Genomic DNA, 10,197 nt, shown 5'->3' with positions numbered 1-10,197 from the left:
ACACTCACCACTCACCACTCACCATCTCCACCAGTCACTCATATTCGTCACTCACCACTCACCACGCCATCACTAGTCTTCATCGTCGCTTCTGTTCGCTGCGCTCTCACATTAGGTAAAATTTCCCCCCTTTTCGTATCCATTCAGCCTCACTCACGCACTCTCATCCTCCCTCAACTCACACACACGAAAGAGAAGAAATCAGAAAAGGGGAGCACAGGAAGAAGAAGAGAAGAAGAGAGGAGAGGGGAAGGAAGGAAAGAAACGACGACGCCGCATATGGCTCCACCGCTGTCGAGCGCCAGTGAAAGAGAGCTCGAGGGAGAGAGAAAACGCGATGGAGGAGAGAAGAAAGGGGTGCTTGGTCGCCGCTGAAACTCCACCGCCATTGCTAGGGCTTCTTCCACCGCTATCATCTCCTCAAGATTCAGATTCCCTTCTTCTCTTGCATCAATTTCTCGTTCCACGCTATCATCTCCTCTCTCCCCGCTTTTCAGATCCTCATTAAATTTCTCATCATCTCGTTCTTCTCGCCATTATATCGTGGTCAAAGCCACCGATGACTCTTCCAACCTATCCGGTGATGATCCTTTTCGATCTTTCCCGTGGTTCCAATCCGACTCTGGTAATCTTTCCTTCTTTTTCCTGAAATTTCATTCAAGTAGCTGGATTTTTCTTTCACTAATTGTTGTAATTGAAGTTCATTTCAATTGCGGAATTTGATTCTGCAGCGCTAGTTGTGATTGTGCAAGTTGTGAAACATATTTTTGTATATATAATATTCAAATGTGTGTGCTTTTTTAGAATATTTGAGCTGAAATCTTGAAAATTAAAATTAGTTTTTGTTGAAATGAAATGGTGGAGCTTTTGCTTCTTCTTTTCGATGTTTATGTGCTCTAAGTTATGGTTATTTTGTTTCTTCAAGGCCTAGTGATTTTGCTGCTTTAGTTGAGTTAGGTATTCTTCAAGTATAATTTATAAACTTTCACAGGATTTTTAGGTTATTGAAGGGTGCAGTGCTTTTTGGATTCATGGCATTTGGTACTTTTTAAGTTTTAATTGATCGATAACTGAGATTGCCTTCATCAGAGTAAAAAACAGAAGGCAGCAAAGAGAGGGAGAGAGAGAGCAGAACCAAGACGGAAAGAAGGAGAGACAGGACAAGTTCCTCCACTTCTTCTTCTACTTATATGAGTGCTTGCTTCATCTGGGTCATCACAGACACACACAAATAGAAGAAAGAAAAGAATGAAACGGAGTTGAGGGAGAAGGGAGGAGTGACCGAAACTTCAATTTTGTGTGGCTAGGATTTTTAATTCAAGGAAGAAGCACAAACAGAATTTTGAACTTCAAAAGAGGTAAGGGTTTGAGTGTTTAGAAGGATATGTTTGTGACTGATTGATGGTGCTGTTGGTGAATTGTAGGTTTGATAATGTTATTTGGGGTTTTAAGTTGCTATGTGCAGAATTTACTTGAAGGCTAAAGGCCATGTTTTATGATTGAATTAGTTGGTAGTATAAGTTGTTGTGCTTGAGATGGGTTCTGTTATAACTAAACCCAGTTGGATGATGATGAATGATGAATTATTATGTGAATGAATGATAGAAAGTACATGTGAAAATTCTGTTTTTAACATGATGCAGAAAAATGAATGTTCACTTGTGTATAAGCACTTGAAAACTTGGAAAATATTGACTCTGGATTTTTGGGACTGCGCTAATCACTCTAGCAACTTTGGTTAGTCACAAGAAAGTTGGAATTATGGTTTTAGGGGAGTTTTTGGCTTAAATATAAGATTTGGTATGTGAGGTTGTTGGAATTACTTGATGCAGAATTTCTGCATATTTGGCAGTGACTTAAAATAAATTCTGGTAATAGTCCAGACCACCTTTTTGGATAAAATTATTTTTCTGTAAAACTCAGGTGTGTCTTGAATGTGCCATAAAAATTTCAAGGGATTTGGCCAAGTGGTTTAAAAGATATGAATTTTTGAAAACAGTAGCTGCTGCAGAATTTTTCTGGTTTTCTGGTTCTGCAACATTGATTTCAAACCACTGGAACTTTTGTTTTACGTAACATTTTAAGTTGCCACCAAAGGGGTTTTGAAGATCTGCATCTTCACTTTAATTGAGTACAAATTTCATGTTCATATCTATTTTGTAGACTTAATTAAGTCACTTGGAAGCTGGGTTGCTTGCTGGAAATTCTAAACTGATTTATGAAAACAGGGCATTACTTCCAATGGAAAATTAATTAATCAAATGAAGTGATATGAACTTAAAACTTGTTTTTTTTGAAACTTAGGAAAGTTGAGTGTAATCTACCCAAAATTTAGAAGCAGCGGATTAGAATTGAAATTATTATGGATTTTATAAAAACGCTGCTGCTTGCTGTTTTTCTGAATCTTTACAAGTGCAGTAGCAGAATTTTAAAACCTTGTATAAAATTCAATTCTGGTCCAAATGTAGTAAAATATAATTCAAAGTAAAGGTTAGGATCTCTAGAGTTACTTTGATAAGAGAGATAGTCCGTGCGTAGGCTTTCACAACATAAAAACCACATAACAAGACAGCAAGGTGCTGTTCCTACAAACCTAGAATAACAGTCTCGGTTTTTCCTCAATAGCTGGAGATAGACTGCCCAGAAAAATATGATTTCTAGACCTTTAGAAACTTGAGTTTAATACGAACATGTGGACATGAAATTTGTGTGAGTCCGAGTCCGTTTGTGATATTAATTGTTAGATAGAAAACCGGTCGCCAAAAGGGTATTAGGCTAAACAAGCTAAGAAATGAATAAGAATGTACGATAGATGGTATTCATTTGGATTGTTACAGGTGTAATTTATTTGCTAAGTACTATATTGCTAATTTGTTTCAATGATTTCTCAGAAATTCAATGGGTTCATGAGGATAGAATTACATTGTTCACCGCTGATGGACTGGTGCAGATTGGAGGCTCCATCACCCCTTGCCATGTTAGCTCTTCAGATGTATGATTTTATTATGCAATTTCATTAACCATGCTTGTTGGTGTTGGGGTTTTAACTTTTTAGGATTTATCTTGGATTTATCTTGGCTTTAAAGAGAGAAGACCTAATACAAAATTTACGAAATCGCTTAGGAGTTATTTGATTTGGTTATGACTTATGAAAACACTTTGTTGTTGAATAGCTTAATATAAACTGGTTTTCTTTTGTGGTATAGGTAGTACCGAAGACTATTGGAAAAGATAGGATGCTGCTCAAGTAATGGCTCAGGTTGAGGACTTGTGTTTTCTTCACTTTGCATCGATCTGTAGAATTTTTCTTCTACAAAATTCCTCAGCTGATTAAGAATATATAGTTATTTTGTTTACTGACATGATGGTGTTTGTGTTGTTGTAGTTAGTATGGAAGGACTTGGACTCGGAGGAGGGACAGATGTCCGAAACTGGGGCAGGTAGAATGATAAAACCGATTGTGCTCTTTTGTGTCTAATGAATTTCCATATGAACTGCTTCTTTCCTTGTTTTGCAGCCTGGTTTATCAGGCTATTTCAATAGCAAATAATGCATGCTGGGCTATTGGAGAACTTGCAGTTAAGGTATGTTAATGTTATGTGCTACATTCTGATTAAATTTTGTAGAATTGTATTGTGGCTGGAATCTAATTGGCTTAGTCAGAGTTATGTGCATAATGTAGTTTTAAACTGTTAGTTTCAAAAGCCAATTAGGACAAATGGTTCTGCTCTTTGTGATTGCTATTTGACTGTTATCTTTTAATTTTCCACTTATATATTTTTGTCTTATAAAATTTTTTTGTCTAAAACAACACTTGTTGGCACAATTGACAATAAATGTATGAATTTAACTAAATGTATGAATTTAACTAAATTTAACTAAATTCCAATGGATATATATGTGTGTATATATATTAATGTGAAGTTGAGCGTACATATTAGGAGGTTAATAAAAAGAGTAGTAGGTTTGGTAAGCTTTCACTGCTATATCTTTATGCCTTTTAGGATGGCTATGAATGCTATAAACAATGCTTGTAAGAGATATTGGCATTTGGGATTTGATGAGTTATAGGTTATTCTTTTATTGATGGGATGATTCTTTTGTTGTTGCCTGTCAAAGTTGCTGCCTTTAGACTTTATAAGTTAAAAAAGGATTCACTTGGTTGCTGGAATTGATTGCAGATTTGAGTTATTTTCTGTGGTCACCACATTTTAAAGCAACAGCTCAAAGAAAAAGCGACAACTTTAAAAGATGAACTTGGAGACATGAAGGCCAAACAGTAGCAACAAGAGGAAGAGATTCATGGATTGTGGAATATGGTTTAGTTATTAGAAAATACTTATGTAAGATATAATATTTTAGTTTTTCGTAGAGTATTAGTAGTAAATTCTAAGTGGTCTCTTGCTTATTTTGATATGACTATGCTTAATTTGGTATGAGATGTATGAATATTCAAAATTAATTTCATTTTAATATTTTTGGTTCTTTATAAATATATTTTGTTTACAGATAATTTTTATTATTTAAATAAATTTAGTATAATTTTATATTTATTTTTATTTTATTTTATTTAATTCATTTAACTAAAAATACAAAATTATATATGTAATTATATTATTAAGTATTATATTGTACAAAAGATTATTGGAATATATATATATATATATATATATATATATATATATATATATATATATCAAAAATTAAAAAAAAATAATGAGGGACCTAAGGCTACACTTATATAGAGTAGCTATAAGTATACTATTTGTTACGTTTATAAAGTGATGCAGTAGTCTTGAAAAGTGTAGCCTATTCTTTTGAATTCTGGTAATTATTAGTGCTGAAAAGCGTAGCCTTTGGTCCTGGACAGCATCACTTGAAAAGCGTAGCCTATTCCCAAACGCCAAAAGCGTAGCCCTTGGTGCAGAAAAGCGTAGCCTTTGAGAATAGGCAACGGCTGAATAGGAATCACCCCAAAAAGCGTAGTCGTAGCCCAAAAAGCGTAGCCGTAGCCTAAGGCATAATTTTTTTTCACTTTTGGCTACACTTTTCAAGTGTACCTGAATGGGTGTTTTTTCTTGTAGTGTATGATGGGTGTTGCTGTCATTCTAGATCCTAGGTATAAGCTTGCCAGGCTTGAGTATAAATTCTCAATATTATGTCAAAATCAAGATGAATGCTTAAGTAAGATTGAGAAGATCAAATAGATATGTTATGACTTGCTTCATGAGTACCGACAAAATCCGTCTAATTCAAGTAATGCATTTAAGGATTCTACACAAGAGCTACAGATGAATGTAGAGCAAGATGATGATGCTGCTTACCAGTTGTATATTAGACAAAAGAAGAGGAAAAGGGTTCATTTGTGAAGAATGAATTTGATCATTACATAGAGGAAGATGTTCATCCTTTGAGTGTCGACTTTGTTATTTTATCTTGGTGGAAAGTGAATGGAGCTAGATTTCCAACACTTCAAAGAATTGCAAGAGATATATCTGCTATCCCTGTATCTACAGTTGCTTTTGAGTCTTCTTTTAGCACAAGTGGTCGAGTAATTGCTCCTCATCGTGGTAGTCTTCATGAAGATAATGTGGAAGCTCTTATGTGTAATCAAAACTGATTGTGGGCAGCATATCGTCAAAGGGGTTATTTATGATTTAACTTTTCTATTTGTTTATGGTAATGTTAAATTTATATATAGATTGATTAATAAATAAATTTATTATCTTTGATTTTTAGGTGAAAAACTTGATTATCAAACTGCAAATGATGATGATGATGATGATGTTGTTGTTGTTGTATCTGAAGTCATAGACTAGTGATGGTGTTGTTGCAACAAATGGAATGCTCATGGAGACATGAAATTAAATAATTTTATTATGTTTATGTTATTTACTTAGACAAAGACTTTTATGTATAATTTAATATTTGATGGTTATGTTGTGTATGAGATACTTGTGTTATTTGTGGGATAATTTGTGTTGTTTGAATACTTGTGTTATTTGAATGCTCATGGGATAACTTGTGTTATTTGATAGTTATGTTGTGTATGAGATACTTGTGTCATTATAATATTTTTTTTTGTCAACCTGTGGGTAGGGTAGGGTTGAGTTTTGGTTAAAAGTTTAACCCGCAGGTAGGGTTAGGGTTGGGTTCAAACCCTACCCTACCCTACCCGTTGCCACCCATACCGAAATCCCCCACACTCATTCGTCAAAATGCATCATGCTAGGGAGAGGTATCAACACCCTTATAAGGCATGCTTCGCTCCCCTCCCCAACCGATGTGGGACCTTACAATTCACCCCCCTAAGGGAGCCCAGTGCCCTCGCTGGTATATCGATCCGGGCTCCAGCTCTGATACCATCTGTAACAGCCCAAACCACCCGCTAACACGATATTGTCCGCTTTGGCATACAAGGCCTCACGGTTTTTCCTTTGACAATAGGGATGATAGCCGAAGCCCCCCACACTCACTCGTCAAAACGCGTCATGATAGGGAGAGGTATCCACTAGACATGGCAGCATAGACCCTATCCGCGGGTACCCAACCCGACCCAACCCGGTCGGGTAGGGTTGCCAACCCGATCCGCTGCGGGTAGGGTTGGGCGCGGAGCGGGTAGGGTGCGGGTTGAGCCTCAACCCTACCCGCCCTATCCGCACCCCCCATAATATGTGATATATATGTCTAAAAATGTTAGATATGGGAGTTGAACTAAGGACCTTAAGCATGTGCAAAAGGTTCCTAACCACTGAACCAAATTTATAAATTTGTAAGGTTTACTCATTTACTTTTATAAAACGTATTTTTCATTTAATGAGATATAAATACAATTGTGAACAATCTAGTGGCCTCAATTCAGATTTTTCACAGCCACTCTCTGTCTCTCTCTCAACGGCGCAAACCCTAATCCTCTTCTCTCAATTCTCAAGCTCAAATCTCTCTGGACTTTGTCGAAATGCCTTAACTATTTCGAATGAAGTTTGGGTGAGTGTTCTAAGAGCTAATTCATGTCAGTCTTTCACTCGCCCTTTAATAACAAGTCTTTCTATTGACTTACAGGGGAAATTGTATTGAAAGCAAAGAGAAGGCAAATTTCCTTAACTACTCAAGCTGCGGGGAAGACCTGCAAGCTAAGACCGTCGCCAGCTTGTTCGCGAAGGGCTTCTATTAGGTAAGACCTGTAATCTTGTTTTGTGTTTGGAAGCTCTGTAATTTCATGTCGTGTTAGTGACATGCAAAGTTTGTTCTTTTAGAAATTTTACTTTGAGGTTACTTCTAAAATTGTATAGTTTGTATGAAAAAAAATTTAGGAAAAAAATTAAAATTAGTAAACATGTGAATGGTTGTTTGAATTATAGCTTGTTTTAGAGATTAAGGAAGTTTGTAATGAGAGTTTCAGTTTGTAAATTTTTGTGAAAAAATAGTAGAAAAAATTTTACTTTTCTAAAAATTTTGCTTTTAGTAGTTTTGTTATTGAGTTAATTAGAGTTAGTGTGCATTAGTTGATCTAAGTATTTAGAGCTAGTGGAGTTAATGTTATTTGAATAAAAGTTTCAAGTTTGTATGTAATTTTATTGTGGTTTTGCTGTGGGTAGTTTAATAATTTTGTTGAAGTGGTTTACTCAACTGAAGTTTTATGTGCCAAAATAGATCCAATTAGTATGATTTTGCAGTTGTTCTTCTTAAGAGTTTGATGTTGTGATTTTTGGCGCTGGCATCATTGGTTTTGAACTCTAAATAAGCTTATTAGAACTTAAAAAAATTTAAGCATAAATGAATCGAGTTAAATTATGATTCATGATATGGAGCAATGCTGTTGTTGTTTGGTTCATTAATGAATTGTGTTGAATTATGATTCATGGCATGGAGCAATGTTGTTGTGATTTGGTTCATTTACCCAAACCTGTCTAGTGAGTAAGGCTTTATATCGACTGCTTTAATTTTAATGTACTTGAATTATTGGGCGTGTTTCAATTGGTGGAATGATTTCTACATATATTTTCTGGTTTGAAACAGGAAATCATCACTTTGTGTATCTTTAAAGTTGTTCTTTGATTATTTTTTTCAATTGTGTATCTTTAAAGTTTTTCTTTGATTATTTTTTTCAATTGTCTTGCTCTAATTTCTTCTGTCATTATCAAAAGTTTAGAGAGGAAAAAAAATGTAATTTCGATAATTAGTTAGTAGGGATTATTTTAGTTCTCATGGGCTCTTATACCTTTTCATAAAGAATGAAGTTGAAATCTTGTGACTAGAAAATAAAATTTTTGACTAGCTTTGACAAGATGATTATTTTCTTTTTTTATTTTATATGTATGTGTGTGTAATTTGATTATGTAATTTGATTTTATTTGGATTAGTTGTAATTTGTATATCTGACTATCTGTACAAAGTGTATTTAAACATGTCGCATATATATTTGTAGGGAATTCACTTCGAAATGTCAAGTACCAACATGGATGTAGTGGCACAAGATGTGACTGTAGAAGAACAACAACAAGAACCCCCAGTGGAAGAAACCGCTAATTTTGTTCCAGATGAGTCCACTTCGATTGAGAATAGCAACAAATCGAGTGTGAAGAGTGTTTATTGGCAATACTTTAGTCGATTTCAAGAGGGAAAAGACTGGAAGGCAAAATGCAACCATTGCAAATCTATTCTTGGAGCCAATCCAAGAAATGGAACTACAAATTTAAAGAATCATGTGCTCCACTATTGTAAAAGGATCAAATTAGCAAACTCTAGGCAATCAACAATTGCTGATTCATTGTCTAAACATGCAAGGAGTGCGGCAGATGCTTTTGTATTTAATCCATCTTATACAAGAAGGTGTATTGCCAAGGCCATATGTATGCATGAGTACCCTTTATCTTTTGTGGAACATGTTGGAATGAAGGAAGTATATGCATCAATGCAACCAACTTTTAAGGTGCCTAGTCGAAACACAATCAAGAAGGACATTTTTGAAATGTATGAGTTGGAGAAGCTTAACATGACTAAGATAATGGATGGAAATGATAGTAGAGTAGCAGTTACAACTGACATGTGGACTTCCAACCAAGAAAAAGGATACATGGTTGTCACGGCACACTACATTGATAGTTCATGGATTTTGCAAATGTGCGTATTAAGGTAATCTTCTAAATTATACTTCTAGTAATTGATATGACTTTTAATATTTTTTACTTGAAATTAATTTATCTTTTAGATAATAATTGAAATATGTTTTTGAACGATTTTCAGTTTTACTTATGTTCCCGCTCCTCATACGAGTGAAGTTCTCTCGAATGCATTAATGAAAGTCTTGTTAGAGTGGAACATAGATAGAAAATTGTCAACTATTACATTGGATAATTGCTCTACTAATGATGCTATGGTTGATGAGTTGTTGGGGCGCTTAGATTCAAAATATTTGTTGTTGGGGGGTTCTATGTTGCATATGCGTTGTTGTGCTCATATCTTGAACCTAATTGTGAAAGATGGTCTAAATTTGGTTAAGGAAAGTGTGGAAAAAATTCGTGGTAGTGTGGTGTATTGGACTTCAACCTCTAAAAGACATGAAACCTTTGTGAGTTGGTGTAGTAAGTCAAATGTTCAATTTACAAAAAAAATTAGCTCTTGATTGTCCAACTAGATGGAACTCCACTTATGTGATGTTAGAGACTGCATGGTTATATCGAAATGTGTTTCCTCGATTAAGACAAAAGGATCATAATTACAAAAGTTTGCCAAGCAATGAGGAGTGGGACCTTGCTAAAGAAATTTGTGGTAAATTAAAGTTGTTTTATGATGTGACACAATTATTTTCTGGTACTCAAGTTCCAACAGCCAACATTTATTTTAACAAAGTATGTGATATAAATGTTGCCTTGAAAAATTGGTCTGCTTCTCCAAATTCATTGATTAGTAATATGGCATGTAGTATGAGGGTAAAATTTGATAAGTATTGGGAAGAAATTCATGGCATGATGGGTGTAGCTGTCATTCTAGATCCTAGGTATAAGCTTGCTAGGCTTGAGTATAAATTCTCAATGTTATGTCAAAATCAAGATGAGTGCTTAAGTAAGATTGAGAGGATCAAACAGATATGCTACGACTTGCTTCATGAGTACCAACAGAATCCGTCTAATTCAAGTAATGCATTTGAGGATTCTACACAAGAGCTACAGATGAATGCAGAGCAAGATGATGATG

General features: G+C 35.0%; 1 long non-coding RNA gene across 1 annotated transcript; it reads left to right on the top strand.

Annotated features, from left to right (window-relative positions):
* Positions 1-3,392: 3,392 nt before the first annotated feature.
* LOC130960762 (uncharacterized) lies at positions 3,393-4,263 on the top strand. Its single transcript, XR_009079238.1, has 3 exons — positions 3,393-3,440; positions 3,518-3,584; positions 4,182-4,263. It is a non-coding gene; the product is annotated as an uncharacterized LOC130960762 (long non-coding RNA).
* The last annotated feature ends 5,934 nt before the right edge of the window (positions 4,264-10,197 follow it).

The sequence above is a fragment of the Arachis stenosperma genome, chromosome 2, assembly GCF_014773155.1.
Source record: "Arachis stenosperma cultivar V10309 chromosome 2, arast.V10309.gnm1.PFL2, whole genome shotgun sequence".
NCBI classification, from domain to species: Eukaryota; Viridiplantae; Streptophyta; class Magnoliopsida; order Fabales; family Fabaceae; genus Arachis; species Arachis stenosperma.
This window is presented reverse-complemented; position numbering and strand designations above follow the sequence as displayed.